Raw genomic sequence first — 16466 nt, 5'->3', positions numbered from 1 at the left:
AGCACAAATCACACATGTCAATAGCTGGTTGGAATCCATGTTTTCGTGCTTCTGGTTAGCCAACATTCTTCAGAAATGTGTTCTGAATCATTTTATTTCGAAGGACCTTCTGGCACTGAGGTAGGCACGGGACTGTGGAGAGGCTGGCGCGTCATCCGTGAGCTTTGTCACGTCACACCCCAAAAATTATGGCAGTCAACGTGTCAAAAAACAAACAAACAAACAAAAAACAAACAAACTTGGAGCCATTTTCTTCTGTCTTGTTAAGTAATTTAAAGAAAATGCCTAAAAACGCAAAGTGACCAAAATACACGCACAAGGTCTGTTCGCGTTCACAAAAATGCAGTACGGCTGAAATCTAAGAATAGATTCAAGGAGGGAATGTCCATTACGTGTAAGGAAGAGGAAAAAGGAAGGGGGAGAAGGTGAAAGACAGAAAGTGGAGTTCTTTTCCCAGAAGGACAAAGACAATGACAAAGATAACACTGATTTGTTATAAAACAGACAGTAGCACCACAACACCAATTTTAAATGTGTTGATACTGAAATGTTGCATAAGCTTCAGAGGTTTAAAATGTTATTTTGGACCGTTGGTAAGACAAAACTAACAATTTGCACACGTCACCTTGGGCTCGGGGAAACATAAAAACATTAAATGGGCATTTGTCTCAATTTTCTGGTATGTCGTACACTAAACAACTTATCCAAAAAAAGATGAATTGATGAAAATAGTTATTTGTTGTTCTTTTAAAGTGTTTTTTCTAATTTAGTACCAATTCCCCTCATCCAGAACGTAAACTGAGACTCATACCAGCCACAAAACTACTTCCTCCTCAGTATTTGACACAAATAGGATATGGGAACACAACAACTTTGAGGAAAATATCACTGTTGAAAGTTGTGAAGGGAGGATTTAATCCAATTCAACCCTCACACCTCCTCATTTTCCTCCCTCTCTCTCCTGCACAGTGTGTTCAAAAACATTATGACTGGGTGCTGCTCGCTGCCCTGCCCCTCTCCCCACCGTCCCGCTGTGGCCGTCGGCACAAAGCGTCCATTGAGCCTCGTGGATAATAGCACCCTTCAGCCCCTGTACTCTCCCTCGGCCCGTTCTCCCTCTCTGTGACCCTCCCCTTGACCACCCGATCCCAACCCCCAACACACACACACACACACACACACACACACACCCTCTCACAGAGTTAAGGACAATGCAGCAGGAAGTGGCACTGCAATGACAGGAAGTTCCAGCTTAGTTTAGCACAGAGCAGCCAATCGGCGTGAAGATGCATTCATCACTGTCACTGATTCAAACGGTGATCACGCCTAAACAACACATTTTGTTATTATATGGTGTGTTTATTTAGGAAAAAACACATTCCAACATTGAATACTTATCTTGCCTTACATTCAGTGAGGCAAAACCAACAAGATGTATGTTCCAGGCTTCAAGCTTTGCCTCTGCGAAAGAGGTGTTTGTTACCATCTCACAACTGAGCACGATGAATATCTTGCATTCAAGAATTGTAGGTGAAGTGCTCTAACAATAAATGTGATTTAAAAAATGTAAAATGATATTTTAAAAATTATAGGAGACTCGGATGAGCAAACCTTCCATTTCTTTCTTTTCTACCCAGGATGTAAGATACATAACGTCAAACCTTTGAACCTTCTCCAACGTTTTTAAACATTTCTGGGATTTTAACGAGTCCAAGCGCGAATAACATGTTATTTTTTTTACATTTCTTATCTATGTTGTTAAAGTAGATGCCCATTCGGCACGTCAAAACTGTGAGCTCAGGCAGAGGAGCAAAGTGGGTGTGGGGGGGCTTCTGCACTGTGGGAAGAGCTTTGGATTTAAAAAGCAAGTTTAGCCATGTGAACGGTATCGGAGAGCAGCTTTACTAAAACTACAGAAGTGAGCCAAGTTCCAACGGGGCCACCTGCCACTGGGAGTGGTGTCAGCAGCAGGTTGGGACTTGCAGGGAGCCTGAGAACTGTTTGTTTTGTGCAACACAACATGCTACAGATTATACAGATGATACACGCCGTCCACAGTCAAGAGGTCTGACCCTCACACCGTTAAGCTCACTTCGGCCTGCCCCCCGATCGGCACGCTGCCAGGAGAGGGCTGTCCATCAGGCAGTTCTGGCTCCGTAACAACAGGGAAGAATTCTGTTCAGCTCGCGTTTTGTAATGGGGAAACGTAGCAGGCATCTGGCTACCTATGTCATTCGAAGACGGCAAGGTGTGGTGCTGCTGTGTGCTTGAAACTGGCACAGGCGTGCACATACAGCATTACTACTCAGAAAAGCTGAACCAATGCTGAGTGGATGCTGCAGCAGAGAGAGATTTTCCCCCTCACACTTCCTCTTCATGCTACATTTCTTGTCCTTCATACAATCTAACAAAGTTGTCTTCAGGCATGTTGATAGAGATAAGTGAGTCGAGGCCTACAGTCGCACCTCTGGGCCGTCAACATCAGGTGTAGCGTGTGACATCAACAGACTAACTTTGGCTTGATGTCTTGTGACTTCTCAGGCAAGTTGGTTCACAGGCAACATGGACCGAGCTTCATTTCCCTTGTACAAAAGTGTCATTGGCTTGTTGATCAAAGTCTATAAAACTTGACAGCACAAGCATTGTCTTAAATGTTAAGATTTGCTTTGACTCTTAGTTTAAGTCTGACCTCGACTGGCTTTCAAATAACAAATTTCAACATTAGGTTGCCATTCTGTATTTAAATATCCTGAAGTTTAAGCATTTTTGATGTCAATCGAGTTCCACTTTTAAAGCTGGCGGTAATCGATCTACTTGGCGAACTGACCCTGCTTCCTGAAGAGAGCAACCAAACGGGATGAGTGCCAGCGAAGCCTGTTAAACCTAGACCGTGTGGCCGCTCTGTGTTTGCTACGCAGCTCACGTCAGATGGTTGCGATGAGAGGATTTCTGACCTGAGCTGAGGACAAAGATAACAAGCCCAAGGCCGTGTAGTACAGCGGAGAGTAGTACAGCAAGCTGGATCTGAGTGTTAAGAAGGCTTACCTTTTAGGTAGGAGCCCTGTATCTATTGCATAACCGTTGACAGTGCCACAGTGAAGAACGTCCTCTCCGTTACTGCTGCTACATGTTTCAACTGGGACCCTAGTCTGCTCTCAGGCCTGTCGCTGTTTAACCTTTAAACGTAATCACGTTGATGCGTTTTAAAGCTGCTTTTGGCAAATTAACACATCAATATTTGAAAACCTCTGAATTTTAATACCAGAAAACCCCTGTAATAGGATTAAACTGCAAACTGAGTTAACTGGGAGAGAGTTTATTCATGACTAACGACCTGCTGGCCGCTAAACGTGAAGCTGTTAGTTTTTGCTTATTTCTCGTTCACAAACACATCCATGCCAAACAACTCCGTTTTATCTGAACCAGCTGCTGTAGTGTTTCATTTTGTGGGGACAAGATTCCTCTGTTGCAGCATGTATAGCAGGATGAGAAGGTGAGGGGTGTATCTTTTGATGAAACCGGGTGTCAGGGTGACTTCAACTTTGATGGGCTCACCTCCAGAATAATGTGTGGTAAAATGATTTCAGTGGTCTCCATTTGTAGCAGTTTATCTTTAAGTTGCCCTCTATCAATACGAAGGTAAGAGAATTGGTTTCCACTGAGTCCCTTTCATCTTTCTGCTATCAGACTAAACGAAAATCGTCATCAAAGCAGCAGGCATTGTGGTGATAAAGAGACTCCTCAAAAAGGGCGATTACAGTGTGTGTGGTGAGAGTTCAGGTCCTCAGGGTGCAGAAATCTTTGCCGTTTTGGTCCTGGAGAAGCCGGGAGTGTGTCTGGAAGTGGTTAAGCTGTCCAACGTTTCTCCTTCCATGGCAGATGTACAACAGTCCCCTCAATGTTTTACTGCTGCTGCAGTGTGGAGAAGAGAGGGAGCCTGATGGGGTCCACTGGGGTTCGATCTGTTGTCTAACAGAGGCACGCACGCACACGCGTACCTGTACCAGAGTCAGTTTTTTAAAGTGTCTGATCTCTAACTGAGCCCACGGGGTCAAAAAGGTCAAGGGTCAGATAGATATCACTGGTTGAAAAGAGGGGAACACAGATGTATCTTTAAAATGCAAACATGCAAGCACAGGAATACACACACACACACACACACACACACACACACACACGTATAAAACACACCCTTGGAAACACATTCATTGAAAACATGAGGTTACGTAGCCCATCTTTCACTGCTCACTGTCTCTCTCACACACACACACACACACACACACACACACACACACACACACACCCCCACCACTCCTTGGGCAGGAATGTGATAAAGAGACACAAGAATCAATATCTAACCAGTGACACACACACACACACACGTCATATCTTTATAGCTCTCTTAAACTCTTAGACCAATTATTCCCCACACCCAATTTCTCAATGCATGGGCAATTGTACGTATGCACAAGAATGCGCACACACTCTCCCACACACACACACACACACACACACACACAAACACACGCTCACTCTCTCATACACACACACACACACACGCACGCACGCTCACTCTCTCACACACACACACACGCTCACTCTCTCACACACACACACGCTCACTCTCTCACACACACACACGCTCACTCTCTCACACACACACACGCTCACCCTCTCACACACACACACGCTCACCCTCTCACACACACACGCTCACCCTCTCCCACACACACACGCTCACCCTCTCCCACACACGCACGCTCACCCTCTCCCACACACACACACGCACGCTCACCCTCTCCCACACACGCACGCTCACACACACACACACACACACACACACACAAGGGTGTGTCTTTCTGCACCTGGAAAGAATGAGCCAGGTTGAACACAATGTTACTGCTCAACTGCCTTGCATTCCCTGTATGATGTCAGCAGTGTGTGTGTGTGAGAGAGTGTGTGTTTTCTCTAATTACACACCCTTTTCTTGCTATCACTGATGAGCTCACTCTTAGAGCGAATCTAGACACTGACAATCTGTTTCTGTGGCAGCTCATCATTTCTGCATCAACACTCGCCCTCACCTGCTTACACACACACACACACACACACACACACACACACACACACACACACACACACACTCTTCACACAGTTAGGATGTCAGTTACAACCTCTCAAACACTTCCCTCTCTACCAGCAGCAGTCAGCAAGTCAAACAGGCGTTCGACGAGGCAGGCGGAGACTTGCAGCGAGGTGAGCTCAGAGTACAGAAACAAGACTGACGAAGGTGGAGATTCTATGAGATGGAGCAACGCTGCTGAAACACGATGGTGTCTGTTATCAGGTTCTGTGAAATTTTCGCGGACAGATAATTTGCATCTTTTGAGAGTGTAGATGGAATTAATTGGGCAGCAGTGACAGTCCTGCAGCTGGCAACAAGCCCCTGAGAAAGGGGTTTAAATCCCAGTTGCTCCACTGGCACAGCAGAACATCCAGCCATGTCAGATTTGTTGTCCTGACCAACCTCAAGGTGTAAATATGCCGTTTGTATGAATGTGAAGCATGGGTGTGACACAACACAGTGTCCGAGAACGGAAAAGCAAATGTAAAACGGCAACAGACGGCAAATTGCTGCCCCGAAGAGCAGATTTATACTGCTAGTTAAAGGAGTTATAAGTGGACTCGTTGGCAGGAGGTACAACCTCGAGGGACTTGGACAAAGCCATACTAAACTGGACCAGACTCAGTTGAGCCAAAACCACGCTGGCCTGGCCCTCAGTAACTAGTCTGGTCTGGCCTGACACAAGGCCTCCTATTCTTAGAGGCATGTCAATTAAAAAAGGGCTGTGGTGTGCACCACAGTGGCCCCACTGACTATTGTCACACACACTTTTGCTTCAAATGCTCCAGACGACAGGTTAGTCTTTGTGCCTTAACATACAACTCGGTTTAAATGTATTTTCGCATGTAAACACACACACGGAAAAATACTTACACAGCATCTCCATGTACATATAGAACATACAACCAAGCAACTCGTGAGATTTGCCCATTTATGTTAGGCATGTAGCAACTACTAACACTGGGGGCCTTCAATAAATATTTACTTTTACACAAACAATATACCTTTTGCTGCTATCAATCACCAAAAAAACAGAAAGGACAACATTTGTAAAATTCTCCACTTCAGAGTCACAACTGTACTGTGTTAACTCGAGTCTAGAGTCAAGCAATCCATAAGACAAACGGCATCTTCAAACAGATTCCCCGAGCTCCAACATCATGAAAACTACTCTTCACAACCAAGATTAACTTAAACATAAATCTAGGACCACAATGAAAATACACACACACACACACACACACACACACACACACACTCACTCAAAAAAAAAAAAAAAAAAAAAAAAAGCTATCCCCCTGCACTGTGGTTCCATGCAGCCCCTACAGTGGTGTAACTGAATACGCAGCCCGCTACTGTAGAGCCGCGGGTGGGAACACAACACCATCCCCATGGTGGAACCTGGGAGGGTTTAGGGTACATGATGTGCATGTGCGTGTTTGACAAGTGAAAGACTGAGAAGGAAGAACCAGCCTCGAGTTAAGCGAGCGAACAGCTGTTTGGTGATCAACGCTCTCCCAAGGCCACTCAAAAAAAAAAAAAACATTCAAACACACAACTGGCAGCATCTCTGAAATGACGAATGATAAAAGATCAACCGGAATGCAGTGTCAAAGCCAAGCATAGTGGTTCCACGGAGAGAGGGAAAGCTGGCCAAGATGCTCATGTCCAAAAAACTAGTGGTCACCAGAGTCCTGCTAATCATGAGTAAAGACAGCGAAGAGGAGGAAGAATGGCTTAACAAGAGGTGGAGAAAGAGGGAAATGGGAAAGAGGAGGAGAAAGACAAAGCAGAGCCCTGCTGCAGAGGCTGCTCCGGTCTCATTATCCGCTCAAGTCTGGACAGGTGATCATTAACATGTGTACACAAACACACACACACACACACACACACACACACACACACACACACACACACACACACACACACAGGGAGCCGCCCTTTTGCTTCATGTGCTGACAGGTAGTCAGTAAAGCAGAGCTATAATGTGGGGACAATCTTTCACCATAACACACACACACACCTCCCAGAAGGAGCTGACAAACATGTAATTGCTGTGTACTTCTTGGCTGCCCTAATGCCCTTCAGATATACCATTATGCGAGTCGACAGCTTAACGCTGACTGTTTTCAACAAGCTTCATCGACGGCGTCCAGCGACACACACAACTCTCAGGAAAAGCCTTAATATAGCAGCTGACAGAAACAAAAGAAAGGGAGGATTAAAGATTAAAGAGAGGAGGACAGGAGGGGAGGGGAGAGGAAATGCAGCGTGGGGGGTGGGGTGGGCAGGAGATGATCAAGAGAAGGAGGAGGTCGGGAAAAGAGTGAACAGTGATGAATGTGGGGAACAAGAGACGACAAATGTGACAAAAAGTGTCCAAAAAGTAGAAAAGTATGAATTTACATTTGACTTTGTCCTGACAACAGCTTAAACCAATGGAAATAAGATCAAGTTAAAGCTTTCAAAGAGTGGAAACACTCAGTTGTCGGAAACACAAATAGTTTCAAAAGTGCTCTAAAGCTGACTGAATAAAACCTTTAAGTAATAGTGCTAAGTGCCTAAACACTTCAGTAACTACCGCAGCACTGGAGGAGGGTAAATGAGAGGCAACAGATGGCTGAACATGGGATAAGAGGTAAAAAAAAAAAAAGAAAGTGCTTTAGTAAGATGAAAGATGTTTATAAATGATTTCAACATGAATTGAGTATTAAATGAAAGAGGGAACAATGCCTTTAAGACCAGTGAAAAATAAATAAAATACGTTGTTTGCAGATCCCTCCTCTCCAAGAAAAGCTGAGGATCAAACCACCAACCTCTAGATTACAACTTAGTGCGAATCCCTGACCCCGAGATCACTGCTGCCAGAGGAGACGGAAGAAACGGGGGAAGAGGAGACAGGAGAGGAAGAGTCACTGAGATAAGTGTGGGCTCAGTGGGAGCATACTGGGTAACCAGAGCAGACTGAGAAGACTGCAGGGGAACGAACACGAACACAGAGACAATCTTAATCTCTTCTGGATGGAATCCGACCGACTGTGGATGCAAGATGATCTCCCCAACACAATAAGAGACAATGCATGTGCAACCTTCTATAACTTTCACACATTTCATGGACTTACACAGATTTTAAAAACCTAAATTGGTCATTTTTTATTGGCCAAAAATAAACGAATTAAAAAAACTACTCAGCAGCAGCCTGGTGTCTTTTAGTGATTTGCTACCATTTTATGCGAGGAGACTTAAAAGGTGAAAGGGAAGGAGGGATGAGAGGAAATAAGGGAGGGAGGAGGGGGAGGAGACAGAGAGGGAAGGGGTATAGTGTCAAGCGATGTGGTTATTTGTTCATTTATTTATGCCTCTTCCTGTCTTTGTTGCTCAAGAGTCCAGCCTAGAGTCAGATTGCACTGCCACTGACAGAGATCTGTGTGTGTGTGTGTTTCCCTTCCTACCTATTTTAGGATCAAATATGTCCTCCTACAAAAGTAGGAGAACAATATTTGTGATACACACTGCCTGTGTGTATCACAAATGAACTAACATAGTTGCATTGTAAAAACATGATTTTTTGTGATTTTAGAAATCTACCGTATAATTTCAAAATTGCACGAGATTTTAAATAAACAAATGTTTCGCAGTTTGGAGATTTTTGCTTAACAAGAACAGTTTAAGACTAATTCGTCACATTTAACTGTGCGCCAACATTTACCGCAGTAGGCTGCAAGTGTCACATAGGACTCTCATTTGTTTCTGGTTCCATATTGTGAACCATGCAAAATCACTTAACACCACTCCCATCTCCAAGTTCTTCGGTCGGCCCAAAAATTTGTTTGCATATTTCAACATGATATAAAAAGGTCAAGTCACCCTGTTGTGTGTCAATAAAAACTGTTGGTGACTTTGGGGCTCATTGCTCCACTCACCATCAGACAGTTCCAGTGTTGCATAACTGTCTGTTGACACTACACACCACAGAAGCCCCGGGTTCATTTCTTAATCCACTACATTTATATTTTAGGCTTTTGGCTGACACTTTAGTCCACAACTGGGCAAAGTCTGGTGTCTCAATAAAATTCTTCTGAAATTCCCTGAAATTATTGATATTACATTGAAAGTAGGTTCTGGGTTGGGTACGTGATACTGGGCTCTACGAATAAACTTTTTTTTTTTTTTTTTTATAATTCACTTTTCTATCGGGTGGACTGAACCTGCGTACTTTTCATTACACCAATCCACCATACGTGTTTCGTATACAGGGAAGACTTTGGCCGCAAGAAATCATCCGGAGCTTAAAAACATTAATCCTCCAAAGTATGTGTAATCATTCTGGCTAAGAATGAGAAGAGAAAAAAAATCGCTCTCTTAAAAGGTAATCAGTGTAACTTGCTGGGAAGCAGTACGACAGAATAGTCAGGGAGGGTTAATACCACCCACAGTGTTAAGAATAGAGGGCATCAATGTTTAATGTGAAAATTCAAAGTCTTCAAGACAAATCAAACTTCAAAACGCACCTTAGTAAACCCTCCGGACCATTTAGCGGTTTAGCCATCCAAAACTTTACCCAAGTTCGCTCCACATAAGAGGAGGAGCCGTTTGTTCCGATAAACTGGTTTGTGTCTCCGGGCTGTGATGCTGCTTTGACAACTCAGTACAGGAGGAGACTCAGGGGGTAAAGAGACTTGATGAGACACTGGGACCCCCTCCTGGGATTAAATGAAAGGGAAGAGAGGCGATGACAGAAAAGGGGGGCGATTTTCTGAGCTGGGGGGGGTTGTTGAAGAAGACAAAAGAGAAAGACCATGCAAACACTATGTTTTGAACAGCAAATAAGAGGTTTTATGAATTAAACACACAAAAGTACGATTGTTCTATAGCAATGGAGTATATATAGAAGCGAACACAGATTTATTTGGATGCATATGTCATGGATTATCACTTTCCAGATGTGTAAGACCGTCGCCAAGTTGCCACAGACAAATCAAATTGGTTTCTGTTGTCTCGACTCGCCGACTCTATGTTGTCTTATGCGGAATACAACATCCACACCAGTTGGCAAAACAAACCAAATATTACTCTTTAAATTTGCTTTTTTCGGTGCCAAGTCTGCATCGCACGGACTGGAAGACAGGATAAGGTAAGAGGAGAGAAAGATGGAATGAAAGAGGAGGAGGAAACCAAACAAAAAAAAAAAAAAAAAAAAGCCGGTGGATGAACGAGCGTCGACCCTGCTTAACACGACAGAGATGTCAGGAATGCCAGCTATGTTCTTCCTCCCGCTGACTCCCTTTCCAGTACATTTTCACTCTCCTCTGCTCACCTACTTCATGTCCTTCCTCATCTGGCTCATCCTGGCTCTGTCAGTCATATTTTCCTGAAACGATCCAGTGTTAGCACTTGTGTAGTCCAGAAACAGACCCCGGAGCAAGAAAAGCAGACTTGTAGCGTATCCTTCCTCCAAAATCTCTGTTCTGCAAGTGTCTGAAGAAGTGGTTTCAGCAACACAGACATTTGACTAAAAGGACATTAAAGAGGATCCTTTGAGGAGTAAAAAAAACCTCAGTCCACTCAAAGTCCAGAGTGTAAAGTCAAGAGTGTGTGACATCTGGTAAACGTCAAGATTATCACATATTGGAGTTAGGACTGAAGTCAGCTTGGATCTGCCTCCGAGGCGTCCTTGCTTTGAACTGCTCTCCAGGCTCTTAGAGCGTTATCTATGATGGAAAAGCTTATAACCCCATTTCAAATTTACAAGAACCTTTAATGGTTACTTCAACTGCAGAATTTCAATATCAAACCCTACAGAGTGAGGATCCTCAACAATCCAATAAGCTATAAAATACATGCAGGCACTGAACTGGTAATCCTAATATTTACTGCTGTTTTCGACCAGGTCCTCCTTAAGGTCTCATGCGACTCCATTTTAGACCCACGGCCTCATTTTTAAGCTGTGGAGTAGCGATTTTAAGGGGTTAATTGTTTTTTTCTTAGCTGATACGAAGGAATTCAACAAGCCATTGAGATTTTATCATTGTTTGTGAGAAAAGTTCTCTTTCCATTATTATATCTTCCTCCTGTGTCTTTCCTCATCACCCAAAAATTCATCAAAAGCCATGAGACAAAGTTTTATTGGTCAAAGAAGCCATGTGAGGAGAGAAAACAACATGAGACAATCAAATTCACAGAAGAGGGAGCAAACATTACTCGGCAATAGTGTTTCCCTCAGTTTGCGTGTCTGTTTCTCTCATATCACACCATCACTTCTTTTCCTTGTCGGCCAATCAGCAGACAACTAAGCCACTTCCTGTCTTAAGAGGCACAGCGCAGGAAACAGCGGGGGCGGAGGATGTCCATGTTAATTCTCCAGGAATGCAGTGAGTGAATCCAACTGTAGAAGATGTAAAACATTAACCCCTGAGCAAGTGGTGAAAAGTGTAAAAATCAGCCATCTGAGGATTTCACAGCCGTCTGTCCAATGACACACCGCAGTGGCAATGGGCTCGACAAGGAAAGAGCACAGGAAGTTAGTAAAGGCCTGACACACACCGATGATTCAAATAAGTGAGGTCACTCATGTAGAAAGCTGAGTGAGGTCAGTGGGAAAGAAGGTGCCGCTAACGGCCGAAAGGCTACGGAGGTGACCGGGCCGCGTTCAACAGGTCCTCGCCATTTTGTCTGGTTCGGCACAGAGGGCAAATTGTGCCTTCAGGATTTCACACCTGCAGTTTGTTTTCTTGGGCCAGAACCACAGCGGTAAAAGTTGCCTTTACTGTGATCTTTGTTCATTTAGGTTCATGCTGCCCACACAAACAGGAACAGGAATTTTCTTTATTTTTCCCCACATGATCCGGTATGAGATAGAAACGACAGTTAACAATTAGTGATTGATTTTTAAAAAATTCGCATTTCACACAGTTTCCCCAGAGCTTAGGGCAATGTCTCCAAATTGCTTATTTTGTCCGAGGAGCAGTCCAAAATATTCTCTCAGCATTCCCCACATGAATAACTGCTCCTGTGTCTATCAGATGTTTCCTAAAGTCGGTTTGGAATTTTTTTTTTTTTTTTTCATCCTAATGAACGACACTGCTGTTCAAACGGCAGAGGACATAGATTCACATTTTCAGGCATCTTGGTGATGTTTTTTGGTGCCAGCTGAGGTGAAGGCATTCTCACCCGCCCAAATGAACCCAACTAAATGGAGTAAATGTTCAAACGGCCCACTTCAGTGTGAAACCATGATCGATTGCCGGCTCTGTAGTTGAATGAAAATATACCGAATGAATAAATTCATCATAACGCAGGGGCACCGTCTCTGCTAGAGGCCACACAACAACAAATACTTCACAGGCAGAATAACATAGATTATTCACTTCACAAGACAGATATAAAACTCATCAACGTGGAATGTTGCAAGTAAAATAAACTTGAAAATGTTGAAAATGACTCAGATGCTATCACAGAACCTGATAAATACATCACAGACTCCTCTTACTGACAACAGTCCTTACTTTTAGAAGCCACACTGCAGGCACACGCGCACACACAAACACAAAAAAGGCGGAATACTTCTGCGCTAAAAGGTAACAAATGACTGACACCATTTTAAAATCGAGGGCATTAAATACTGCCCACGAGCAGCATCTGAATGTCTTAACTGGGCCGTCATTTCACAACTAACTTGATTTTTCACACTCTTGAGAAAAAAAAAAAAAGACCCACATAGGCTTCCACGGACATGTCAACGCTTCAACTGCTTTTAGTGAACCACATTTGCTACTTCATGATATCAGTACGTATTTCAGAAATGTGATACCTACTCCAAATTCGAAACGAACGTAAAGCTCAGTACTGAGTAAAACTAATAATGGCTTTAAAAACACTATGTCATCAACAAGGTCTGTTTCTTATCCTGGCTCTGTGACAGCATGCAGTTTGTTATCCAGATAAGGATCCCATTCAGGCGCCTGGTCAGACCAGACTAACTCCTGGAGACCAGGCCAGAGTCAAGGGTAACACCTGGAAACTGCCATACACATCCACACACAAGGGAACTGGACCTTGTGGACAGGAGACAAGCGGACACAAAAAACAACTCAGGAATAAATTTAAGACAAGTTCATGTCAAAGTTCAGTGAATCTAACTTCACATCACTGTGTTTCCAACAAACTGTGTCCCTTCTTTTACTTTCCTCCTTGACATACTTCAAGTTTTTAAATGTAAATCACAGGAGTATTTGAGGCGTTATCGGCGACCCTTGTACTCCTTACTACTGGTCGTACTGATGGTCATTCAGGAATATTATTTACTTACTGGACCATATTTAATGTTTAACGTCCTGGATAAGTGGGTCAACTCCATGTCTGCTTCACAAGCAGAAACTTTTTGTAGCGATGACCTTGAGATCATTACAGAAACGTGTCGCTGCTGCAGAGGTGTTGCACTTTGACTTCGCACTGTTCCAGCCTCAGCTTGGCTGCAAATCAAGTTAAATTATCACAAGTCAATAGAGAGAAGGAGAAAGAGAACGCCTGAAAGAGCCCGAAACAAACAGAAGGCAGGACTGGGACTGTAACTGTTTAACACAAATGTCTCCTATAACCTTGACAGAGTTAACTTTTTCCTATACGTGGGTCCTTTGAGTTATTGATTTTTCATATTTCTAGCTGTCCCGCAGGAGCTGGTCTGGGCAGCCCGAACCACCAGTAGCCAGAGAGGGTGTTCCCCCTCTTTCACCAGCCTGACCTCCCATTACAGAACCAGAGCTCTCCAATCACCGAATGAGCTGAGGTCATTATTATTACACCCCCACATCTGTGTGTGTGCGCGCGCTCTCGTGTTTTTACACGGCCCCAATCAGGAGTTTGGCAGGCCCGATAGCAGTTGGCAGGGCGACGCGTCAGCTGTTTGTGTTGGCCTTTTATTAAAACCGCTGGCTGAATCTTTCCAGAGCTCCAGGACAGTTCTGCGGTTCTGTTGTTGATCAGGCAGGAGGAAACGGAATCACTCCACCGAACCTGGCTTCGTTAGAAAGCGTACCGTTGTCTTGAGGCCAAACTGACTCAGAAGGCAGCTTGAAGGTTGGTATTTTCAGTATTTAAGGGTTTTCCAACGTAAGAAAAAACGTATAAACATGTTTCTGTAAGTACAGAATTGCCAATGAACCAGATTTATGAAGAACATCCTCAGAACAAAGAAAAAAATATTTTAGTATTTTTGCATCATTGTATTTGGCATTTCAAGATGTTTAAGATAGAACGTAACTGCGGGTAAAAATGATAAAACTGGTAAACATTACATGAAACGCTACAAAAACAGCTCTGGGAAACTGCTACCGTGGTAATCACTACTCATCTGGTACCTTTCACCTTTACAAATAAAATCTGTTTTTACACAACCACTTGGACAATATTTAATGTTAACGTACATTTTCTAGGCAACTGCCATCAGTGTGTGTAGCGCGGGAGACAGATCACAGGCCACAAGCCGGCCTTGAGCTTTGAGAGGTCGCGGTGTAACTAAAACTTTACAGGTATAGACCTGCTAACAGCCATGTGTTCGGAAGCTCGAAACTGATCCTGCTAATCCACATCAAGTCAGTCTGGATACGACCATCAGTAAAATGATCACAGGAATTATCCGGGCTCCACACCAGGTTTTACCACAGCTGATATGTTTACTGCCCAAGAATCATGTATTTCTGGACACATGACGAACTGACACGTGAACGTGGTTTACTCTGTACGTGTGCGCATGTGCAAAAGAAAGCGCGTAACCCTTAACATTGGGTGCATGTACCTATAAAACTGCGAGCATCTACCGACGGAGCGGTGGCACGCCCTCTGTTACGATGGTGGTGACGAGTGACGGTGACGGTGACTCGGAGAAGACGATCTGCTTGGCGATGCAACAGCATTCAGTGTTCATCAGCACCATTTCAAACGACAGGAGCGGCTCGGACAGTCACACAAAGACACTGCGCTCTCATTCGGCTGTCTGACCAATACGGACGTCATTATTAGCTGAGGCCTGGTCTGACGATCGCTCTGTTAAAGTGGCAGACGCAGTCACGTATTCCTTCCTGGAATACTTTTACCCGTCATATTTTTGTCGTGTTACTCTTGTTTGTACTGTATTATTAAAAGCTCTGCGTTTTCTGAGACCTCGTATTCAACAAGTACAAAAAGATCTTGGGCAAGATGACTGGTAGCTCCCGCAGCCGACATTTCGAGCTCGCAATGAGTAGCGCAGCACATGACTGCACATCGCTATGGACACAAACAGAAGGCAGTTTTTGTTCTTTTGATGCAAAAAGTGAAGCTGTGTGTTTCTCTGTGAAAACAAAGTGATAGAGGCTGTGTGTCGGGTGAGTTCCATCAAACATGATATTTTGATAATTGCAACGGGACGCCTTGCTGATGATTGCGTCATTCCGAACAGTAAGATTTCAGCTATACATTGATGGGACTTTTTTAAATCTCAACTAATATCAACCTGCTGTACAATACACTTATTTTTTTGTCATTGCAAAAGCCGTTAACCATTTTGCATCACTTTCTCCGCAATACAGCCAATATGCAACTATTATGCAACAAATGGCTTCGTTATCATTTTACAAAGTGTGTCTTAAAACTACAAACGTGTTAAGGCAATGAGTGGTTAACTTTTGTTTTCCATAGAAGGATTTCTTCTCATGACTTAGCTCACAGAGTCTTTTTGTAACAGTGACTGATAAAAAACCATCTGAAACCAGCTGAAGCCTGTTAGAGGAAGCTACTGGTCAGAAAAGAGAAGCAATTGCTGTTGGAGGACAAGTGTGGGAGAGGTGAACAACTTCTGTATTCATGCTGAAGACAATTTCTTCCATTCAAATTCTTCTATTCCGAAACTCTTACCTAATAAATTACTCTAATACTCTGTAACTGATCTTTTCCCCTCTCTCTTCACCGTTTCACAGGCTTTACAGGCACAGAGAGGCGGTTTTTCTGGCTCTAGTGTGTGAATGCATCTGCCTTTGTGTGAGTAAACGCCACTATAGATTGAATGAGTATGTGCTAAACTCAGCAACCAAGACAGAGTCACTCAGCACTGGGTTATTTTAATCAGTAAGGGAAAAAACAACAACAACAACAAAAAAAACAAAAAAACTTGTCAACACACCAGAGACACAAGCCAAAACGTGCTTAGCTGGTGGCACCGCTTCATCTGTCCCCGTCAGCTACAACCAGACACGCAGCTGACAGTTACGTTATAAAGCCAAGGTCACGGCAGGCTGACCGTCCTTGTGACGCCTCTGCAATGACATTTTGGGCGGACGGGGAGGAAGAAAGAGGGAGGAGGAAAGAA

At 43.8% G+C, this 16466-nt stretch overlaps 1 protein-coding gene across 2 annotated transcripts in view; it reads right to left on the bottom strand.

Annotated features, from left to right (window-relative positions):
• The window catches only part of actn4 (actinin, alpha 4), a 58881-nt gene that overhangs the window by 23566 nt on the left and 18849 nt on the right, over positions 1–16466 (bottom strand). The gene's annotated exons all lie outside the window — the stretch shown is intronic.

Source organism: Xiphias gladius, chromosome 7 (genome assembly GCF_016859285.1).
Source record: "Xiphias gladius isolate SHS-SW01 ecotype Sanya breed wild chromosome 7, ASM1685928v1, whole genome shotgun sequence".
Classification (NCBI taxonomy): domain Eukaryota; kingdom Metazoa; phylum Chordata; class Actinopteri; order Istiophoriformes; family Xiphiidae; genus Xiphias; species Xiphias gladius.
This window is presented reverse-complemented; position numbering and strand designations above follow the sequence as displayed.